Genomic DNA, 23698 nt, shown 5'->3' with positions numbered 1-23698 from the left:
GGAAGAGAACCAATTCATTTGAAATGTGGTGCTGGAGAAGAGTGCTGAGGTTACCAAGGACAGCCAAGAAGTCAAGCAAATGGGTCCTAGAGCAGATCAAACCAGAAATTTCTCTGGAAGCCAAGATGACAAGACTAAGGCTGTTGTACTTTGGCCACATCATAAGGAGGCACAACTCACTGGACAAAACAATAATGCTAGGAAAGGTGGAGGGAAGCAGTAAGAGAGGAAGGCCACATGCAAGATGGATGGACTCTATTAAGGAGGTCATGGCTATGAATTTGCAGGCACTGAGAAGAGCATAAGGAGTCTTGGAGATGTCTCATGTACAGGGTCACCATGGGTCAGGATTGACTCAAGGGTGGATAACAACAACAACAACAAATAAGAACTGGTATGTAGAATCAAACCAGGGAATACTATGAGCCATGGCCTGAAGGAAGGGAAATTGACTATTCGAGATTGAACCTAGAACTTCCTACATCCAAGCCAGAATGTACTACTGAAGAATCACCCTTCCTCTCCCCAGATATTTACATAGCTGGTAGTGATGACTGTTGATGAGTTTGTCAACTTTCTACATGAAATGTTGTTGGCTCAGAGATTTCTTGAAACTTTCAACTCCTTTTTAACAGTACTGTATGTTTAGAAATATATGCTGCAGCAGTGCTGTATATGGATAGGACAAACAGAGGTGATGGAAATTGGAGGCTAAGGAGATCTGCATAGACTCCAGTAAAAGGTAGTATGGTGTATGTGTTTCTCCTAGGCAGCTTTATAGACTTGAAGATACACCTTGTGGAGACAGGAACCAGAAAATGACAGAAAAGAGAGGGCATAGGGGTTGAGAACTTGTAGTTCAGCCTAGCAGAAACTATTGTAGGATACCTCAAAGCAACTGATGGTTGAGGGAGAAGGGAATGGGTAAAACAACTGTCATGACAGAAATCCAGAATAGTATCTAGTTAGGAAAGATGAAGAATGGTCAAAACTGGTTAATTTCAATAAAGACTTTCTTAAGTCTCAGCAACGCTCCTTCTCTACCAGCTACCTTAAATACTTTTAAACAGAATGTCACAGGTTGAGCCTGGGACCTTTTTATGTAGGAAACATGAGTGGTTACTGAGCTACATGATCCTTTCTTATATGTACAACTGGAGCACATGAATATTGCTTTCCTCAGTGTCAACTCAGCTTGAAATTGCAAAGAGAATTTAAACAAAATGAATAGCTACAGCAACTTACTAAAGCAAAGTGCATTAAAAGGCTCTTGAAAGCAGAATGCAGGACAAAATAGAACCCAGCCATGGTGAGTTTGTTCTCTTTTTTAACAAGCATTTCTCTGTAATAACTTTCTGCTTGTGTTTGTCTACTGGATGCCTAAAAACATACAAACATACTAAGTGAACCCTAGGCATATGTATCCAAGGATTATTTGATTTTTTGAAATGTATCAATTAATTTTAATCAGTTTAAATGCAAGTGGGCTATTTGAAGAGGGCAATGCCATTGTCATAGTTCATTAACCAGTACTTAGTTTTACAGCCAGTTCAAGACACAAGGCTGTCTCCTCCACCTTGCTACTTTCTGAGGCATGAAGTAGGCAGACCACTCCTGTAGGAAGCTTCAGGGGTGCTCTAAGGCTGTGGGTATGCTTAAGGGCATTGGTGAGTGTGGGTTCAAGTAGATGGGCTAGAAGCAATGGCTAGCATCCTATTGGTTAGTTCTAATTAGACTAGATTCATCCATTCAATTGTTGAATGGTATGTTAACAAATAAATTGGATTCAGTGGGTCTACTGTACCCATGATTAAAAAGATGTAGACTAAAGTTTTCAACCCTGACATTAGGGTAGCTTTGCTTGAAAGCTTCAGTGAGTCAAACCATGGATTCATCTGCACTGTAGAAATAATGCAGTTTGACACCATTTTAACTGCCATGGCTCCACCCTACACAGTTTTTGTTGTTGATGATGTATTTATACTCTTTAGAAATGCTCTCTTTCTCTGAAGATGCCAGCCACAGATGCTGGTGAAACATCAGGAAGAAACTTTTCTGGAACATGGCCACATAGCTCGAAAAACCCACAAAAAAACTATGGATGCCGGCCATGAAAGCCTTCAACCTCACACTCTCAGGATGGCTTACAAATTGTTAATTAGACAGTTCCCTGCCCTCGGGCGTGCAATCTAAAAACACAGGACACAAAAGGAGAAGAGAATGATAGTGGGGAAGGGGATTAAATCCAGTGGTTCTTCTCTCCTCCTAAGGCCAGGACCATAGCAGATGAAATGGAATTTATTTAGTTATTATTTATTTCATTTGTATACCACCTTTCTCCCAGAAGAGACTCATGGTGGCTCACAGATGAATTTTTTTAAAAAAATAGTTACAATAACATTTAAAACAAATAAAATAATCTAAAAACAGTATAAAATTACACCAAAATATATACAAGTTAAAAGCATGACTAAAACACACCTATTCCATAAAACCACCCTGACATGACTATATATCAAATGCCTGCTTAAATAAAAACATCATGGCTTTCCGATGAAAAGCAAGTAGGGAGGGGGGCCAGCTGAGTCTCCCATGGAAGGGCATTCCAGTGGGTGAGAGCAGCCACCGAGAGGCCTCTCTCTCTCTTGTGTCCTCACCAAGTGAGTCTGTGATGGTGGTGGGACCAAGAAAAAAACATTCCCTAAAGATCTTAGTGTTCTGGCAGGTTCATACAGGGAGATACAGTTCTGGACTTAAGCCATACCCTAAGCAGAACTCTGGGATTTGTAGTTGGTAACACTCTTCGACTGCAAAAGCTAAAGCCCTTATAAAACAATTCCATAAGACAGAGCTACAGAACTTAAGATGGTATCAAACTGCATCATTTCTACAGTGTAGATGCACTTCATGAGCCATTCCAAACCATGCAGAGGTTGGTAGTTTTGCTAATATCTATATATGCTTCTCAACTGCCAGAAGAGTTTTGTGGAAAGGAGAGCAAGGCCTGAGACAGAAGGCACTAGATATGCACAGTGATGAACTATTATGGGTTTGTGACTTATGCAGTGTCCTCATTCTCTGTGCTGCTTTAAAGGAGATGCTGGTGTGGAAAACTGGGCTGGCAGCTTCAATACAAACACATGGCACCTCTCCAAGGGATTTTCCCCCTCCAGCCAGAGCATGTTCATCCTGGAAACTTGCATGTTGCTCTGATTAAGCAGGGAGTGCATGTTCATGTGCCAGCAACATCTGGCAGGGCTGCAAGCATGGAGAGAACAGCAGGGTGCCCATTGTATGTAATGCAGCTCATGGCTCAGTCCCTTTCAGCAAAAAGTTAGTGGAGCTTTATGCCAAGTTTCCATTACACACACAAAAAGTTTCACTCTTTCTTGCTCAAGTTCAGCACATTGCAGTTCCTTCTTCCTCATATGTCTCCCTTCCCATTGGGCTTTCCCTTATCAGAAACTGGGGAAAATACTGAACTCAGCAACAGAGCTGTTGGACAGGTCTGGCCACATAGGTTCCAGAATGAGATGACACTTAAAGAAATGGATTTGTTTTTAACAGGTGGAAGTAGTTGCTATGAGAGCAGTCACCTTCTTACCAGCCCTGTTGTTGTAGACTTAGCAGCAACCTCTACTCAGAAATTTCATAAATGATGTTTTCCACAACACTTGCATTCATGCCAGTAAAAACATCATCTGCTAAACTTCAGTGTGTGTCAGGTTGCTGTTAAAAATCTAGGAACCAGGCCAGAAAAGAAAGGCACCAATGTCCATTTATCATGCCTGATTAATGATTAAAACAATCTAGATTTAACAGACAGTCTCTGACTACTCTCTTCACAAGGCCAATACGCCTCTGTAGGTGTTCAGAAGGGCCCTGGGCAATCTGAATGACAGTACAAGTCCCAATAGTACAGTATATGGGTTAGCAGATGTGTATCATAAAAAAAAAATTTTGAACCACCTCTGGTCCCTGCACTATTCAAGGGAGTTTCAGGAAAACAAACAACAAAAGGCCTTTCTCTCTCTCTTCATTTTGCCACTCTTCAGAACCACCCTCCACCACAATATAGCTATAAAACGGTCAAGTGAAAGACATATATCTTCAGCAAGCACATGGAGACTTTCAGGGTGGGAATAACAAAGGTATAATTCTCCTCTTCCACCCTTTTAAAAGCCACCCTCACTGAACAGCAGTAGCTGTTAGAAAGAGAGAAAATATTGCGACATTATATTGGAGATCCACTTGTATATTTAAACAAGTATTAGAATAAAGTTTAAAAGTCACAGCTCAGCTTTTTCCATCTGTGTAGAAATATGGACTCTACAGGTGATGTAACATATAGTACAATCTTCTACATGCCTACTCGAAAGGTAAGCCCTATTGAATTCAATACATGATTTATTGGGTGCCCTCAGCTGTTTCCAATTTATGGTGACCTTATGGCCAAACTATTACAAACTTTTCTTGCCCAGAGGAGTTTTGCCATTGCCCTTATCTGAGGATGAGAGAATATGACTTATCCAACAGGGACAAGGCCAAGGGGGGGGGGGGGTCCGGACCCCCCCCTTCCATTAGATACAATGAATGGTGTGCACTGCTGCACCCAAAATCCTGGCTACATCCCTGTATACAAGATCACCAAGTGAGTTTCCATGGTAGATTGGGGATTTGAACTTTGGTCTCCCAGAGTCCTAGTCCAGCACTGAAATCATTACACCACATTGGCTCTCTTCATTACAGAATACTCCCAGTTTACTATATAGACAATATTGGATACATGTAAGCTTTGCCTTGTGAGCCAGTGTGGTGTAGTTGTTTGAGCATGGGAACAACCTGATTTTTAGATGAAATTCTTAGCTATATAACACTGGTTCAAATATGAAAACAAAGTCTTCCCATCCCCCTTTTTTTCCTCATAATACTTCTTTGCTGAACTGATTATTATATACTTAGAAAATATTATCTTAATATTCCTACTAAACGAATATCTCTTAGCTATTTTTGACATCAAAACAGTCTCAATTGTTTATATTTAATTTCAAATATTTGATATTTAACAGCAGTTATAGGCTTGCATCATGTAGGTTTGTCCCAAAGAAGACACATTCAATGAGTTGTTGAATGGTCAACATACAAGGTAAATCAATTGATCTAAAGGCCCTCTAGTTTGGACTAAAATAGGAGTTAGGCCATAGTGTTCAATAGTTTAGTGGTTATTTGCATGAAAAACTGTATTCAGTAAGCTGTATTTAACAATTAGCATTCAATGATATTTTATATGTTTGGTGGATTTTTTTTATGGATTTTTGATGTTATTGGATTTGCTAAAAGGCCAACATGGCTCCTTTTGGATGGGTTATATCCAGTGGTATTTGGTTTTGAGTATGTAATGCTTTTTAGTCCCTGACAGTAAATATTTGGACTTGATCATATATGAGGCATCTGCTTAAATCAGAACAGATACTGCATATTACTGTGCAATTGTTTGATGGGGTACAAATAATCATCTATTTTTCCTGTTCAGTTTGAAATATACTGAGGCATGTTTTCAAGTGGGTCCTCACAATCTACAGCTGCCAAGTTGGGTACATGGCAGGGCTCCTGTATCTGTAACAGATCCAGAAGCAGGAAAATGTAGCATAAAGGTGTGCCAGATAGACCTACACAACATCTTCCCCCCCCTCACCCCAACCCCAATTTTTTTCGGCTGCATTCCCCACACCCACTGCCAGTGGAGAGTAGAAGGCCAGAGAAGTGTCCGAGTAAGTTCCTATGGATGGACATACAGCACTGAAGAATTGTTATCTGTTAACTATTAAAGATACAGAAGTCAGATATCAAATTACTCACAGGCTTAGCAAAAACAGCAGGCCAGTTAAAGTGAAGCCTTTGCTATTTCTCTTTGCTTGAGCACTTTAAGCTTAATATATGAAGCCACTGAACACTGCTGCCAACAGAAGAGAAAAATCTGTGCCCTATTCCTCTGGCCACCTTAGCTACTAATCAGCCATGGTGAGAGGGGGACAGTTTGGTATCATAAAGGGACATTTCCTTACAGTTGATCACAATGCAATAATGCTGGTGGAAGTGTATTTTTTGCTTACTGTTGCCTCTCAGTTATAATCTTCCACATCTTATTGGGTGTGTGGATGGGGCTCTAGGACTGAAACTTTACACCAAACACAGAAATGACTCAGAGCCTTATCACACGTGGGGGGTTTGCAGCTCATATCCACCGTCACTTTTGTTCTAGCAACATGAAACGTGATGTTTTTTCACACCAGATCTGGAGTCACTCCTGTCTAGCAATGCGAATTCACGTTAAAATGTTTTTTACCACACCTGGTTGCCTTTCTGTTGCCCTTCCGAATCGAGGGGGAAGCGGAGTCAGTTCAATTCCAGACACGTCACGTGATGCGTATTCAAGCAAAGTGTGGTGAGTGCACATTGTAATACCACACCAGAGGGTTCAACGATTCGAATCGGCACCCTTGCACATGCTCAATGGGGCTCTGGACGCTGTCCTCCTTCCCTGCCCCTTCCTTAGCTGTCATCCTGCATCAGGATGAAGGAGCAGCCAGGGGATGATGGGATAGGTCTCAGCGGGTCACTGGGGCCAGGGTCGGACTGCAGGAGCAGCCAGGGGATGATGGGATAGGTCGCAGGGGGTCATTGGGGCCAGGATCAGACTCAAGGAGCAGCCAGGGGATGATGGGATGGGTGGCAGGGTGGCAGAGAGGATGAGATGGCATGAAGGAGGAGGAGGGGGATGAAGGAGCAGGATGCAGGGGGCCAAGGGGGGCGACATCGGAGTGATCTTCCACACCAGACAAATTCAAAGTGCAATCGAAGTGAGCTTCAATGCAATTTCTGTGAATTCCCTTTTTTCTGATTTCACCAAAATGAGGGGTCACTTTGGAATCACTGTGGAAGCCCCACGGAAGGAGCTCCCATAGAAAGGAATCTTGTCTGATAACACATTCACATTATAACGTGAATTCGCATCATTGGACCCGGAGTGACCCCGGATCTGAGCTGCAAAATCTCCAAAAAGCTCCGTGTGATAAACACCTCAGAAAGGGTTTTGTTTTTGTTTTGCTTTTTGTTGGAGGGGCTAAAACTCTCAGAATCCCCCATTCAGAAGTGGAGTCTCAGAGCCTTAGTCCCAAAAAGGTAACATTTCCATGCTCAGATTACGTTGCATAAGAACCATGGTCAAATGATTTCATGGAGAAATGAGAAACAACCCTCATTTGGGAAATGGCCTGAGCAAAATGAAAGGAGTCAACCTGTGGATCTTTGGCATGATGGACAGTTTACTTAGAACCATTCTGGAAGAAAACAATACAATGAGGCAACAGACCTTGGATCAACGTGTGCCTCTTTCCTGCAGGACTGCACTTGCTGCTTCAGATGAGACTGAAAGATTACTAAGGAGATGCAAAGCAATTTTTTTTCTCCACGAGTGTCCTCAGGGAGTTCATACAGCAAGCGTAGCAACTCCAAAGTGGCAGGCCAGAACAAAATGAATGAGGTAAAAGTCTTTATCAAGGACTTAATCTAAGCAAGGACTCAAAAGGAAAGGATTAGTTAAATAACTGACTTTGAGTGCCATGAAAATATCATGTCCTAACAGAAGGGTACCTTTGAGAATATGTAAAATGTTTTCCTGTAACTACTGTGTAATGACAGCTACCTCACCTGCCTCTTGCCCTGTGAGATGGCTGGCTTCTATGTTAAAACAATGGTAGTGGAAAGCAAACTTCAACCCCAGCAATGTTCCTTGTAGAAATTAAACATTCAAGCACTCTTGTTCAGGATTCCAGCCACTCTGTCATACCCTTTTCAGGGGTTGCCCAACTCTATGCCCAACTAGGAAGAAAGAGGGCAAGGCTAAGATGAACAAACAGGAAATAACATGAATATAAGCAAAACCCAAACTCTTAAGAGATACATGCCGAACTAGCAACTACTGAATATATGTATGTTAAGGTTGCTACTTATGTTAAGGTTCCTACAATTCAAAGCTGGATTTTATTAGAAAATATTTCTAGGAGGTTTCAAATGTAAATGGCATGGCTTAGGAAGGTTACAAAGTTCAGTTGTCCTCATAAAGTTGTTCCAATCTAAACAACTTCTTTGACTCTCCAGTACTCTCCCCTATAAGGAAACTGTTCTCCTAAAAGTCAACCCACAAACATAGGAAAGAGCTAGACTCTCCATAGGGTGGGAAGATTCATTTGCCCAAAACAATATCATAGAGTAACATGAAGTGTTTCAAAATCTGCTCAAATAATGTTGCTATGGAGAGGCACACAAAGGAAAGAAGCCGCTCATGTGAGCACACAACAGTTGAGAAAGAGACATTCAGAAGTGGCTAGTCAGACAGTACAAAGAAAATTATTTGTGACAATGTCATTGCAGAATCATTGCAAGTTTCAACAAAGGACTTTTGAGTGTTGGCATAATCCCTGGCTCTCCTGTATAAGCCAGCTACATTCAAACATCATGTACTTCCAAGCACACATTTTCTCATTCATGTCAGCCTACATTTCTTCTTTTGGAAGGGTAGCCCTCTCACAATATTTAGGCCTTTTAAGTATTTAGGGCAGCAACAACAAGCCCATCCACACTAGTATATAAGCAAAGAGCAGGAACCAAACTTACATTTCATGGTTTACCAACAACCTGATATAGATTAACACCCTCCAACTGTCTGTATTTGGCAGGAACAGTTACAATTGACTCTCTATTATCCTACCTTTTCAGCTGCTTTTAAAATGTCCCAATTTCTGCCTTCTTCTCCTATCTTTGTTCTCAGATTACTTTCATTGCTGAAAACTAAGCTCAAAGTGTAAAAGTAGTTTGCATTGGGAGAGGAAAGGAGGGATGGACTCTTGTCCTTCCTAAGAGGGTCAGACAAAAGTAAACTGTTGTAGACTCTCCTAGCTTGCATGTTCATCCTCATTAATAATTTTTGCTTTCTTAACTGCACTCTGATGTTGTTTGGCCACATGTATCACAATTTTCTTCTGTGAAATGTTGGAGGGTATGCCATCATGCAGGTTTTACTCAAAACAGTCTTCATAGCCTCTCTAACTGGCGTGCATGGTCAATGTATCATGTGGTCTAGCTATGCATTTTGTGAAAAATGTTTGCATAAGGCACCATAACTAAATTGTGTTTACATGGGAGGAGTTACAATATGAAAATTCTTATCTGCAATAGTATTTCAACCAGTCTCTAAAGGAATATTTTGTGCCAGAACGAGCTCTCAGGGGTACTGTATATACTCGACTGTATGTCGAGAAATTTATGCCCCAAAATGGACTCCAAAATCATGGGTAGACTTATATACAGCCAATAAGTTAATACTGCTTATAAAGTTCCTAAAGGAAGTGCCTACCTTCTTCTGTAGCCAGGGATCTTTAAACAGCTCCTCGTTTGAGTCCTCACGTGTTCACCTCTCTCTCTCTCTCTCTCTCTCTCTCTCTCTCTCTGCTATCCCTCATCCTTTCCTCACAGCCAGAGCTAACAGACAGCTGCTGAGGCAAGGGACAGAGAGAGAGAGAGAGAGAGAGAGTATACCCAGGCTTGTACCCCGTTTTGCAAGCCATGAGCCTTGGCAATCCTGGGGGTGAAGGGCAGAGAGAGAGAAAGGTCTGTACCCCATTTTGCAAGTCATGTACCTTGGAAATCCTGGGAGTGAGGGGCAGAGAGGAGGGGTTCTGCCCCATTATGCAAGCCATGAGCCTTGCAGATGCCTTTGGTAAAGGGAAGAAAGAGAGAGAGAGAGAGAGAGAGAGAGAGAGAGAGAGAGAGAGAGAGAGAAAGTGTGCACCAAGGTTTGTTTCCCCATTTTCCATGCTGAGACTGTGACCCTTGGGAGCGGTCCAGAAAGGAAGATATACGGAGGGAAGTGGTGCTTTGTTTCCCCCTTTGGATCTTTTGTAACATGCCCCAGTGTTTGACCCTCGACTTGTCCATGGGTCATATCAAAATCCATGATTTTGGCCTCAAAAACTGCTCTCAACTTAATATATGAGGTCAACCTATACATGAGTATATATGGTAATTTGAATCAGAACCAGCTATAGCTTGGTTGGTCCAGATATATCCTGAAAATCCCTTGATTTCGCTACAACACAGGTGGCCAACTGTGGTTCTCCAAATATTTTTGGCCTACAATTTCTATATACTGTAGCCAGCATAGTAACAGATTATGTAAATCACAGTATAAAAAAAACCACATTAGACCATACTTGGCCACATCTGCTCTACCCTTCACACATGACCACTGACTGTGTGAACTGATTCTCCTGAAATCAATTAGAATATTCCACAAAATAGTCTCCTGTCATGTTGCAGTTACTAAAACGTGTGTAAACCCAGCCAATCCTTCAACAAAATGGTAAGATACAGTGGCAAGCCCTTTTCTTAACGCAACTCCTAACAGAAGCAAGGGAAAGGGAAACTTTGGAGAGGGCATTGAGAGTACACTGGTATGGAAGAACACAGTTGTAGATTTCCTCCTCTTTTAAAATGTCTACATATATAATTATACAGAGCATTTTGGTGTATCAAAGAAGGTGCAATTTGTACAGAGAATGGAGAAAAATAAGCAATCCTGTCCCACAGAGCTAGGGAAGGGTCCCAAGATCCAAGGCTGTGATTTGTGTGTCTCCCACCAACTCCAAGTTTTTCTAGTCATTTTAAAAACAGAAGATGACTATCTATTTCTATGCGTGTACTATGTGGTGTCGTCTTATCTATTTAATATCTCCCATCACAACTGCAATTCTATGTACTGCTGTACATAGAATTTAAAATGGTTAATTGTTGTTGTCAAACTGGCTTTAACTAGATAAAGTACAATTAGGATTTGTGAAGATTTTTCACCTTCAAGTCTATTTTGCTTTAATATTCTGAGTAAAGCAGTATTGTGGAAGGTCTTATTCACTGCCATTAACTATCAGGCAGAATTATAGGTCTCCTGTATTGGGTTACTAGGAAATGAGCTGAAATACAGCTTAAAAGATTCCAATACAAACATGCTCAAAATCATAGTCATATTTTATTGATCTCATTATTAAGATATATTTAATAGATGTCAGACCTTCTCAACATTATAAATTTGTATGCCCTATATTTTATCCTCTTTTTGTAAATCTTGTGTTAAAATATATACAGCTTTCAGTGCCAACGTGCTATTTTGTCAGTGTCCACAGAAACAGTTGTAAATACAATGGAATCAAGCACTAAAGTCTGGGTTGTAGGTTTAAATAATGATGCCTCCCTCCCCCAAGAGAACCTCTCACACACAAAATGTCTAGTCTCTCTGACATACTAATGTGCTGGGCAAGGGGATCCTGTTATTTTGGGCAACAGAGACTTACAGCTACAACCTACCCATCCCCACATTTAGAGCATGAAGTGACACAGCCAAGAATCACCAAATGTGATTGTCAAAATGCATGTGGTTGCTGCCCTTCCACATTTACACTCCCTCCCATCTACAGAATCTGAAACACTTCTTACAGAAAAAGAATATTTTAAAAAATAAAATAAAAGCCTCCAATTAAATTCTACAGTACATAGTTTCACAGAGTAATTTGAGATCAGAATTGCACAATAGTTTCACTTTATCTTCATTATAGCCTGATATGGAAAACTGTTTCTTCCAGGGATGTCAGCAGTATGCACCAGATATAACTGTTTGTTACTTTTAAAAAAAACAGTCTGTAGACTGTCTTTCAGTGACCACAAGATTTTAGTAATGAAATGCTTCATGTGTAAGTGTACTAGATAAATCTAAATAATACTGGAAAATACAGCAAATCAGAAGAAACCTAAGCAAGGATCTCGGTTAAAGTTCAAAGCAAATATTCAAGGTGCATTCCTAGCTCAATGGACAGAATAAATCTTCATAATGCAACTGTGAAGCTCTCTTTATATCTACATATTTCACAATCAAAAATGACATGTTGGTTAGGCTTAAAAATAACTATTCACCTAGACAACTTTGGTAGATCATGCTCTGAGTATGGTAACCAGAACATTTTCTAAGCATGGGATTTTATACATTTTTTAAAAGAAAAATCAAAGTCAATCCTTTCTCCTTTTTTATGCTACAAAGGCATACAAATTTATGAGGACAATGGGATAGTATTTTTTTCCTGTGGGCTACTGAGTTTTCTGGGTTTATTTGAAAGCCTAACCTTAGATATGTATAAGTCATTTAGAATTAAGTGACCACGATTCCCCAACTTCTGTGGATTTGAATGAATAGGTGGCATGTTTAAGACTTCGATACCTTTATTTAAGGCTGTAGAATGCCCTTGAAGAGTATTCAGTACATTTCTAGTACATCAGATTGCTTCTCTTCTGATTCAGACACAATTTTAGGGCATATTAATATTGTTGTTGATGTTGTTTATTTGTATAGTGTCATGAGTTTACATGGCGCTTTACAGATACAATCAATACAAAACATTAAATCCTGCCAGAAGCATACAATCTAAAGAATAATAAAATATAAAACTATACTATAATTATAACAAATTATGCAGGTAGAGTACATTACAGTAGGCCCTCCGTATCCATAGACTTGCCATCTGTGGATTCTACATCTGCGGATGGCAAACCCATGGGGAAAGGGCAGCAGAGGAGGAGGAGAAAAAGGCGGAGGTGGAAACGGGAAGAAGAGGAGGAGGGAAGAGCAAGAGATGGCAGGGAAGAGGAGGAGGAAGAGGCCAGCCCTCCTTCTCTCCCACAAAGATTCATTATAGAATTGGTAGAAAGAAACTTGAGGCAACATACATAAACAGTTCATTCCAAAACTTTCAAAAATTAAGGCAACAATGAAATAGGACGGTAGTTAGGAAGAGAAAATGGATCAAGTGAGGACTTCTTAAGAATTGGAGAGAGATTAGCATCTTTAAACTCAGAAGGAAATAAACCAGTAGAAAGAGAGAGATTAATAATATGGAGAAGAGAAGGAAGAATGGCAGGGGCAATAGAGATTAAGAAGCGAGAAGGAACATGATCAAGAGAGAAGGTTCAAGGCAAATGTCAGTTTCCGAAGTCCTCACTTAAAAAGAAGCATTTACACTCTAAACATACTAAACATGGATTCAGTAGCAAAGCTGACATCCAAGTAAGTGAACATTAAAAAGAACCAACTACATTTTCATATGTTGTGTACTTATAAATGTTCTCTTACGTTGAAGCCAGTGACGACATTACAAGCTCTCAGTGCAGCAAACTGACAAGAAATGTATTTTTAATGCAAGTGTGATTGCATTTTCCCATTGAATTTTGGTGAAAATCCAACGGAGTACATTGGTACCCAATGGTTTTCTTCCATGTACTATCCTTACACTATTCTGTATCCAAGGTGTACTATCATTAGTGCTAAATACAGTGTATCAGTACAATGAAAAAAGGGGGGGGGGGATCTCTATTTTTTTTAAAAAAAAATCTTCAGCTATAACTTAGTAATAAAAAGTGAGCATTAAAAATGCCTTCTTCCACACTGCTTAAAAGGTGGAAGGGGGTCATTGTGAAAGGGATTGATGGAACCAGGGATGCTTTAGGAAGCAAAGAGAAAACCAGGAATAGATCAGAGTTGTTTCAGATTATTTCCCTTTGGTGTGTACCTAGCTTCCTCCCACCTTTGTAAGATAGATACTCTCACCAATATGCCAAACGCTACTTTGGTCATCAGTCTTCTCCACGATTTAGACAGCCTGTCTGATTTTTTTAAAAAGTTGTTTTGAAGCACAATGTGAATGTGTGTAGATTCAAATGCTGTTCCTTTGAAAAGGTGGTTACATATAAAACATTGTTGCAAAACAACCTGAAAAACTCAGGAAAGGTTTGCAGAGATATGGTACAAGCCAATGAGCACTATGCCTAGCCAGCTTTTGCAGCAAGCTTTCCTCAAGCTTCAGCATGTAAATAGTTTATCTGAACTGAGGGATGGCATTTCCAAAGCTGCCTCATTGATTTAAGTACATTACAAATTTCTCTGCTAGTGGTCATACTTAAAAATATCAGGTTCAATGACATTACACTGGCATAAGTTGCATGTCAACTTGCTAAAACCACAGGACTGCTTGTCCAATGACATCTTACTAAAATCTGCTCTTGTCACAGATTTGTGATTTGTCATTCATGCTATCCTGATTTTGTTTTAGTATATTTACTAGACTTATTGTTTTAAGTTAGTTACTGTTCAGCTATTAGGTGAACAAAGAAATGAGTACATATATACACATTTGCAAAGGGATGTGTGTTTGTTCACACTTTATAAACTTAAAATATATTTTCTGAAACCCTAAAATATGTAAACAAAACTAGAGTTTCCAACTTTTTTCTTCAAAAATTATAGTAAAGGGGTTCTTTTGATTATGTGAAATCTGTGTTGTTGTTTTTGTATGCCTTCAAGTCATTTCCAACTTATGGCAACCCTAAGGCTTTTATCATGGGGTTTTCTGTGGTTGAGTATGTGGAACTTGTCCAAGGTCACCCAGTGAAGTGACCACTGTGAAGAATCAAACCCTGGTCTCCAGAGTCATAGTCCAACACTCAAACCACTATGCCACACTGCTGTCAAAATCTGTATATACTGGTCAAAAGATGTTCCCAGACGCTTTGTCCATTTCATGCATGCTGTCTTTAACATACATTGCACATATATTATCTGTCTTTCAACTTAACCAGAATAATCCAGAGGTGGGGTACAACACATTAAAATGTAACATATAACTAACACATAAAACCATTTAAAAACACAGGTTAAATATATAAACATGGGATTAAGATGATCATTATACATTAACCTTATCCAGACACACAATTAAAAATACACTAATTTAAAATTCATTGTTTAAAAATGTCCTCAGGCTGCAACAATATAATGTTTACCTGAGAGTAAGTCTAACTGAACTCAGTAGGACTTACTTCTGACTAGAAAAGCATGCAATTGTGCTGTCTGCATTCTCCTTCAGGAAGACTATTCATTTTTTTCACTGCAGCTTTCTGCTGTCATTAGAAACAAGGTGACTGAATTCCTCCTCCTGGAGGCAAGGAGAAATTGCTGATTGAATTGAACCAGTGAATTGGATATTTTTAGCATTTTTTTTTTTTTTTTGTTCCTCTATTTCATCGCTGCTTAGGGGACACAGAAGTCTTTCATCAGAACACTCATTCCCTTAATGATCTGTATGTTAACAATGTAAAATCTAAACATTGTTGATATTTCTGGCATCTGGCAGCTTCCAAGTGTCAGGCTGGCTTTTCTCATTGTCTCTCATGTACCACATCTCCCATGGTGGAATTGCAGGAGTGCTGCTTTCCACCTCTTCCCTGCTCCTCGTGGTGCAAAGTACCAGCCTCCCAGAAAAGGTCAAGAGAAAGCATTCGCATGGAATCAAAAGGTATTTTCGTACAGTCTGTCTGTCTGTCTATTTATTTATTTAATTTCAGCAGCAATCCAGAGCTCTACTCCCGATAGATTTACAATCTAAACTAGTCAGTGCAGAAACAGAGGGAATGGAGGGGTGAGGGAAATGCCATTATGCTGACTTCACAGTCAATGCTTGGTTACACTTGGAAATGAAGACTTGAGGGATGAGCCAAAGGCCGTACAGAAACTGTAGTTTTTAAGGAGCGACCTCAAGGATGAGAGAGGACATATCTCATACATGTTCAGCAAGGCAGCTGATGGAAAAAGATGGCAAGGAAGAACAAGTGGAGGGAATCTTTGGCCCTCCATATGTTTTGGTGTACAACCAGCCCTGTCCACCATGACCAATAGTAAGAGATTCTGGAACATGTAGTCCAAAACATGTAGGGGGGAAGGGTAAAAGGTTCCCCACTTCCCATTTAAAGGAACAAGAGACCTTTAATTGGATGGTAATGGTAGGGTCGGAGCAAAAGAAACCAAGGGTGAGGACAAAAACGTGAGACCATAGCCCAGTAGCAGAGACCCTGATCAGCAGGCACAAGGTGCCAGGCTCACTTTCACCATTTAAAAATTATCAGGATGAAAGGAGAAAGTTCTTTGCTGCCCGCTTCCACCTGAGAGCTAAATGGTCAAACAGTCCAACCTAGTTTATAGCAACTTTTCACATCTGCGCAAACAGTAAACAACTAAAAGAGAGGAGCAGGGAGAGGCAAGGGGTAGCTCATAACATAAGATAAGGAGTGTGCACTGGATCTGGAAGGGGATGGAGAGCCAGGAAAGAATAGAGTATGTACAGTATATTCACAAATGTTATTGTTCTCAGGTTATCCATACATCCCATGGGGGGGGGGGGCTTTTTAATGGGAGAAAAATGTTCCAGAATATAATTTTTTGTGCAGACAACAGTGGCTTTTCATGAAAAACACAGTTCACAAAACAAAATTTCACTCTTCCAAAATTCCAAAATGTAAAAAAACCATCAAAACGCACAACTTTCAAGCAATCTCCTCCAGAAGGATGAAAACTTCAAATGATTCATTCTTGCCTGTGAGAATGAAATAATGTGGAGTCCATAGTGAAGTGATATGAAGCAGGATGTTGAATTTTTGCCAAGGGACAGAAAGGAATGAGTGGATTTTTGCAATGTTGTACAGAGAAAAGCAGTATGTCTTGGCAACAGATGAAATATGGAAAGCAAACAGGAGAGAAAAATTGAGAATGAAGTGAAAGCCTGAGTGCCAGATAAACAGATGTAGATGATGATTTTGTTGACTGATACAAAAAAGGGTTGGTAAGAAGGCTGCTTGGAAGGAAAGATAGCTTGGTCTTGGATATACTGTGTTTGAAATGGCAAATGAGACCTCTAGGTGGCTAAAGGGCAAAATCAACTAAAGAACTGGAGATGCTGAAGGGACCGGCCTATAGCTTCAGAGAGTCAGACTTTGGGGGCCCTTATAAACACCTTTCTGAATCTCCAGCTGCTATTTAAAAATGTTTTGTTTTGTTTTATGCACACACAGAGAGAGAGATTGTGTGTGTTTTTCATTCTAATTCCAATTCAGTTCTCCCGCCAATTACATAGCTAAATGGGCAACAGAAGAAAGAGGTAAAAGCAGACTCCAGGGAATGTGTGAAGGCATTATTGAAAAAATTCAGTGACTACTAATCATGATAGCTATAAATTACCACTGGTTATCAGAGGCTAGAAAACATAAGCAGGAGAGTCCTGTTGCACACATATCCTGGTTGTAGGATGGGCATTGGGGCAGCCAGAATGCTGGACCAGATGAGCGTTTGGTGCAGCAGGCCCTTCTGATGTCACTGTTCTGAAGGAATTCAAACAATACATTTCCACTTTCCCATTACTGCAAGTCCTCCAACTGCTGAGACGCCCCTCAGTTATCTGCTACATAGCTAAAGGAAACACTACTGTCCATCATGAGGTTGTGTTTTTCTATTTCCAAAGTACAACTGTTGAGTCAGATAATGCTGCTGCACTGGAGTCATAACGTTTCTGTTTTGAAGTAAACAGCAGTCTGTGGTTATACTAGCCAGTGACGGCCAACTTTTTAGGGACCTGGTGCCCAAACTAAAAGGCTTTCTGGCACCAGGTGTTAGTATTCATACTAAATATGCTTGGATACATAATTATTAGTAGTAGGTTTCTATCTGCTCCATTATTTATTAACTGGGGTAGTCCTTGTTTTCTGATCCTTGTGATTGCTTTTCCTTTTGGGAAGATGCTAAGATTTCCTATTTTAAAGTTATTTGTGGTATTTGTGTTGACAAACAAGAGTTTTTTTAAGCCTCCTTTTGGGGGGGGGTCTGTAGAAACTAAATTACTGATTGGTGATCACATGCTTGACTCTAACACACACGTATGTAAATACATGCACTTATGACACAATTATGTACACATAACCATCTACTGAGACAATGAGGTTTATCGCACGGGGGATAAAACGTTCCCCGATGCGTAACAATGAGCACGGGTGCACGCGGAGCGTGATGGGAACCCGATGGGGCCCAGAACGCGACTTTACTGCACAGGGAACACTACCGCCGCCGCCAAGCATTCCTATCTGGTTCCAGAGGGCACCATTTCTGGGAACGCTTTTGAAACAGTTCCCAGAAATGGCATCCAATGGCACCCTCTGCAACCAGATGGGAACGCGATGGGAACGCTTGGCAGCGGCGGCATTCCCTGTGAAGTAAAGTCGCATTCTGGGCCCCATCGGGTTCTCATCACGCTCCGCGCGCGCTCATGCTCATGCTCGTTGTAACCCATCGGGGAACGTTTTATCCCCCATGCGATAAACCTCAATGACAGCTACTGAATGAGTTTCAGTGGAAGCTACCCAATAGGCACAGCTGGCTCCAATGAGAGATGGAAAAGACTATTAAACATTTGTAAGTTTTTTTAAATGCACAACAGGCAGAGAAGGAAGTGACCAATAATGCCTGGAAGCTTGCCTAAGTTTTGAGATTTTGCAGGGAAGCATTTCTCAGTTCCACATCCTTCACAAGTACACTGGGTAATGGCATGAAGGAAGGCCTTTTCGATGGCTACTCTCTGACTATGGAACTCACTCCAGTCTGAGTCTAGGGTAGTCTCCTCTCTGCAGGCCAAGAACTTATTTAGATATGACTTGGGCCACTAAATATTTCTTATGGGAGGATCTTTTAATGGGACAGGGAGCTGTACCTTTATTTACTTTGTTTCAAGTGCTTGTAAACTATTTTCTAAATTCACTGCTGTGATAGCTATTTCATTCCTTTTACTTCTTCAGTATCAACATCATGATTAATTTTTATCTGCATTCTATATTCGGACATTATCACATGAGTTTAGAAAAGTGGAATTTTATCAGGTTATCACACCACATTGTGCCCATCCTGCTGCTGCCTTGCAATCCATTCATTAATGTAGTAACCTTTTCACTGTTGCGCAAAACCTGTTACTAAGCTCTCAATCTTACTGCTGTTCTATTACTGCTTTTATGAGATAAGTTCCTTCCATGGCAGTTCAACTTTTAATGCAGACACATGGTGTGAGTGGGCATGATTCTGCTCCTCTCCCCCTCATAGCAATCACAGTGGCCAACACCTTGCTGTGTATAGTCGCACACCAGCCAGCTTCGGAAGGCAGTTAAAAGCCATACTCACTCATTCCCACTCTTCTTCCCAGAAGATGGCATTTGGTGATGCGACTAACAGATAATGCACTCATAGATCACTAAAGCATATTATGGGAGAAAATGAGATAAGAAATGATTCCAAACTGGTATGTTTTCATTCGTAAACTAATGCAACTATGGCGGGTACAACAGGGTACAAATATAAATAATTAAGGCATATCAAGTATGTGCCTTCAGGTCACCTCTTGACCTAGGGAGACTCCATGAATTTGACAAGGTTTTCTCATATAATGAATACGTAGAGGTGCTATCCTCTGAATGTAACTTACAGCACCTGATATTCCCTGGAAGCCTTTTTTTCCAAGTACTAACTAGACCTGACCCTGCTTAGATTCCAAGATCAGACAGGATCTGGTGCCTTTAGGGCATTTAGGCAATCTAATTAAGGCATGTAACATCAAAAAATATTGGAGCCTCAGTATCAAAGATCTAAGAGATAGCAAAGACTGAGGGGCATCCCGTTTATGATGTTTGGAAGTCATCTTTGTTCTGCTTTGATGTTTTCCATTTCTTCTTAAGAATGAGGGAATTGCCTTGTTCTACTGAAAAGCTGCCTATATCCACTTGAAAAGCCCCAACGGAGCACTGATGTCTGATGGGGCTTATCTGGACATATAAGGTCAAAAGCTCATAAAGCTGGGAGAGAGGAATATATGTTACAGAGAAAGCTGGGAAGAAAGTACTTTGAAGGCTTTTTTTTTGCCATGGATCAGACCCTGGGTGAGGGTCCAGAGACAAACCGAGTCCCTCAGTTTGGGATTTAAAAAAAATGAATTGCCTTGGCTGGTAGGGTAGAAAATCTGCAAACTTAGGGGCTAAACAGACCTTGATATTTCGATGACATGTGCCCTGATGCCGGCGTCACACCATGCAGCCAATCACACAGCAGGGCTCATTATGGTGATCCGTTGGTGCAGCCTTTAGACACACTGCATCAAAGGACAGTAGCAAGGGTGTCTTTTTGCCGGCACTAAAAGAAGCTGCATTTTGCCATTCTTTTTAGTGCTGACAAAGCACTGGATTGGGGCCGCAGCATGTGATTGCCACAGCCCCGATCTGGAGAGGAAAAGGGTGGCAGAACACCACCCCAAAGGGGTGGTCTGTCAAGCCCCTTAGTCTGAGAGCCTCTGCTTCATTTCCTGATCTGGCCCCTTAAAAACCAAGCAGCCGCACCAACTGAAGCATATCTGTGGTGCTAGTATGATATGGCCTGATCCCTCCCACCAGTGAACCACAATACAATGAGCAGAAGCTGGACACTGGAGGGAGAGGACTGGACACTTCATCCATTAGCACTATACTCACCAGCACCAAGGAACTCCATTGCTGAGTACAGCTGCTTGGATTTTAAGATGGTGCCATGACAATGGTTCCATGATTGTAAATGTGCTTGCAAAAGAATTACAAGATCTTAAATTTTTTGCTTACAACATCATAACTGCTTAACAGGATGATAGTCATGGTGTCTACTCTGACCTGGAAGAACACGAGAAAATTGGAAACGGATTGCTGGTCTTTAGCCTTTTACACTGCAAATGTCGACACATAGGAATGACTGCCCTCCATATAGGCTCCTTATCCTATACAGTCATCCCTTGCTATCTGCAGAGGGATCCATTCTAGACCACCCCCACCCCCCGCAGATAGCAAAAAATGTGTGTTCATTTCAATGGGCATGCGTACATGCTCTCACCATGTGAGCAGCAGCATGCACACGTACCCATTGAAAAACCGGGGATTGCTGCCTGCGGAGGCTCAGATCTGCAGATGGCAAATCTGCAGTTGCCGCGGGTGTGCTGTGTAAATAAATAAATTTTGTTATTTGCAATATTTCTATCAGTGACGTCACTATGGGGGTGCAGGGTGCAGACCACACTGGGTGACACGACAGAGGGGAGTGACACCAGTTGGAACCCTCTGCCCATCCCTGCCATGGTCCGCCAGTGGCAAGGAGCCAGGCTGAGCATGTGTGCCCCAGCACCTCCTTGCCACCACCCCTTTTTCCCTTGAGGGGAAGTGAGCAGTGCCAAGGACTACCAGGAGGCGTGTGCACTTCTCTGGGCTCCTTTCCACCTCCCCTTTCTTCTCTGAAGAGAAGGGGGTGATGGCAAGGCCTACCAAAAGGCATGCATGCTTCTCCGAGTTCCTTGCCATCACTCCTTTCTCTTCTGAGGAGGAGGAGGAGGAGGAGGAGGAGGAGGAGGCAATGATGGGGACCGTGGCAGGGAGGGGCGTGGACATGCATTCGGGCTGACTGTGCCGGTGCCTCCTTGTGGATGCTCCACCTCTGAAGCACCACCCACCACATCCAGTGACACCAGTGGCAGGGACACCGCTAATTTTTATCTTGTCCCATATTTTAAAAATTCTAGGTAGCCTACAATAAAATCAGTTCAGCATAGAACATAAAACATAGATCATTAAGACAACTGAAAACAATAACAACAATTTTAGATTTTTGAAAGCATATTAAACAATCGCATAGTTTAAAAAGGTGGTGCTAAAACAATATAAAACTCTGTATGTATACACACTGGGTGATGTTATTAAGCAAAGGCTTTTATAAAAATCCAAGCTTTAATTTGGCATTAAAATGAGATAATTGTTGCAGCCAATTCGGGAGGGCATTCCACAGCTGGGGTGAGAATGCATTCTCCCATATGCGCCTACAGTTGAGACTGTAGGATCCCTCCAGCAAATCTCAGTTCAGGAAGGTATATATGAAGACCTCAAATATCAAGGTGCCACACCATTAAGAGCTTTTAATTTTATTCAGTTCATACTGGAATCATATTGGCAGCCTATGCAATTCCTATAAACCAGTATCTATGATTTCTGTAGCCTGTTCTTATCCATGGTCTAGCTGCTCCATTTTGAACTAGCTGCAGTTTCTGAGCCATCCAAGGGCAATCTCATACAGAAGGTATTGATGTAATCTACCAAGGAGGTTACTAGTCCATGAACTATTGCAGCCAGGTTATCCCTGTCCAGCAAAGGCTATAGCTAGACAACATTGAAATTGACCCCAAGTACTGCAAGCTGTGGAGTTCACTTTGGCCTTCAGTCACAGAGCTGAATCTAGGAATGCTCCTAACCTATGTATCTGCTCCTTCAAAGGAAGTGTGACGCTAACTAGGTCACATTTACCTATCCAGTTCTCAGACGTGGGAACCACTAATTCACAGAGGCTCTGTCTTACTGGATGTAGCTTCAATTTATTGGTCTTCTTCCAGCCCATTATAACATCTAGGAACTTATCCAGCACATATATAATCCCAACTGATTCAAATGACAAGAAGTAAAGCTGCGTGTCATCAGCATACTAATCACACCCAGCTCTGAAACCTCTAATGACCTCCACCAATAGATTCATGGAGCTGCTGAAGAATATGTTGCTTATTGTTGTGTGTCTTCAAGTCTTTTCTGACTTATGGTGACCAAGGCAATCTCTTCATAGGATTTTCTTGGTAAATGTCTTCAGATGAGGTTTGGTATTGCCTTCCCCTGAGGCTGAGAGAGCATGATTTGCCTAAAGTTACCCAGTAGGTTTCCATAACTGACCTGGGAACCAAATTCCAGTCTCCAGAGACAGAGTTCACTACGCTGACTCTATTTGCTGAAGAACATGTCAAGGCAAAGACTGTACTACTAACTCACTGTTTGCATCTAATTTTCTCTGTGAAGGAATTTCCTCTGTATGGAAAAGTATTTGACCATGTGAGCTTCAACCTGCAGTCTGAAGTTGCATAGATTCATGTGTAAAGAAGGTCTCTTGTGCTTCTTTAACTCTGCAATGAAAGCCCTCGTTGACCCAGGCCTTGAAGTGTTTTTTTTACACATTGATTATACGTTGCTATCACTGTGCACAGCCCATTACATGGTGACACTGCCCAAATGTAATCCCTGCCCCAAACAATTTATACCATAATTTTCAATACTGGGAAAACAACACAGAGAAGGGAAAGGAAAGTATAAGCAAAGGGATTATTGGGTGCAAATGTGCTTATGCATGTTCTGTAGGGTGTGTGCAATTTTGCACAGTCTCTGCTTCAGATCTTCTCACGAGATCTGTCCAAAGCCACCCTGAGTACAATTGTACACACAAAAGGCTTTCTTTGGGCAACCAGGAAGGCTTCCAGAACTGCAACTAAAGATCTATGTGCATATAGAGATTCACTTCCCACCCCAAAAAACACTGATTCATTTGCAATGGCTGAAACATATATTGATGTTAGAATGGGGATCCTTCTTTTTCTGTTGTCTTCCTTACCTTATTTTGGTGCTCTTTAAAACTAATTACTTCACAGGAGTTTAACAGACTGGGCTAAGAGAATCAAATGATCCATAAAGATGCAACTGTCAAATACAAATAATGCATTTTTATAGTTAAAAAACCCCAACTATGCTGAAATTGAAATAAACAAATGAAAAACTAAATGTTATGTAGTGGGGAATGGGGATGCACCCTTCCCTCAATCACTACAGTAGCCAAGCCTCAGGCTACAAAGGCATGGGAATCAGG

At 41.1% G+C, this 23698-nt stretch overlaps 1 protein-coding gene across 2 annotated transcripts in view; it reads right to left on the bottom strand.

Annotated features, from left to right (window-relative positions):
* Nucleotides 1-23698, bottom strand: part of LOC149316820 (sodium/potassium/calcium exchanger 3-like) — a 202951-nt gene that overhangs the window by 161290 nt on the left and 17963 nt on the right. The gene's annotated exons all lie outside the window — the stretch shown is intronic.

The sequence above is a fragment of the Sceloporus occidentalis genome, unplaced genomic scaffold, assembly GCF_023333645.1.
Source record: "Sceloporus occidentalis isolate IW3139 unplaced genomic scaffold, rSceOcc1.0.p SCAF_3, whole genome shotgun sequence".
In the NCBI taxonomy this organism is placed as follows: domain Eukaryota; kingdom Metazoa; phylum Chordata; class Lepidosauria; order Squamata; family Phrynosomatidae; genus Sceloporus; species Sceloporus occidentalis.
This window is presented reverse-complemented; position numbering and strand designations above follow the sequence as displayed.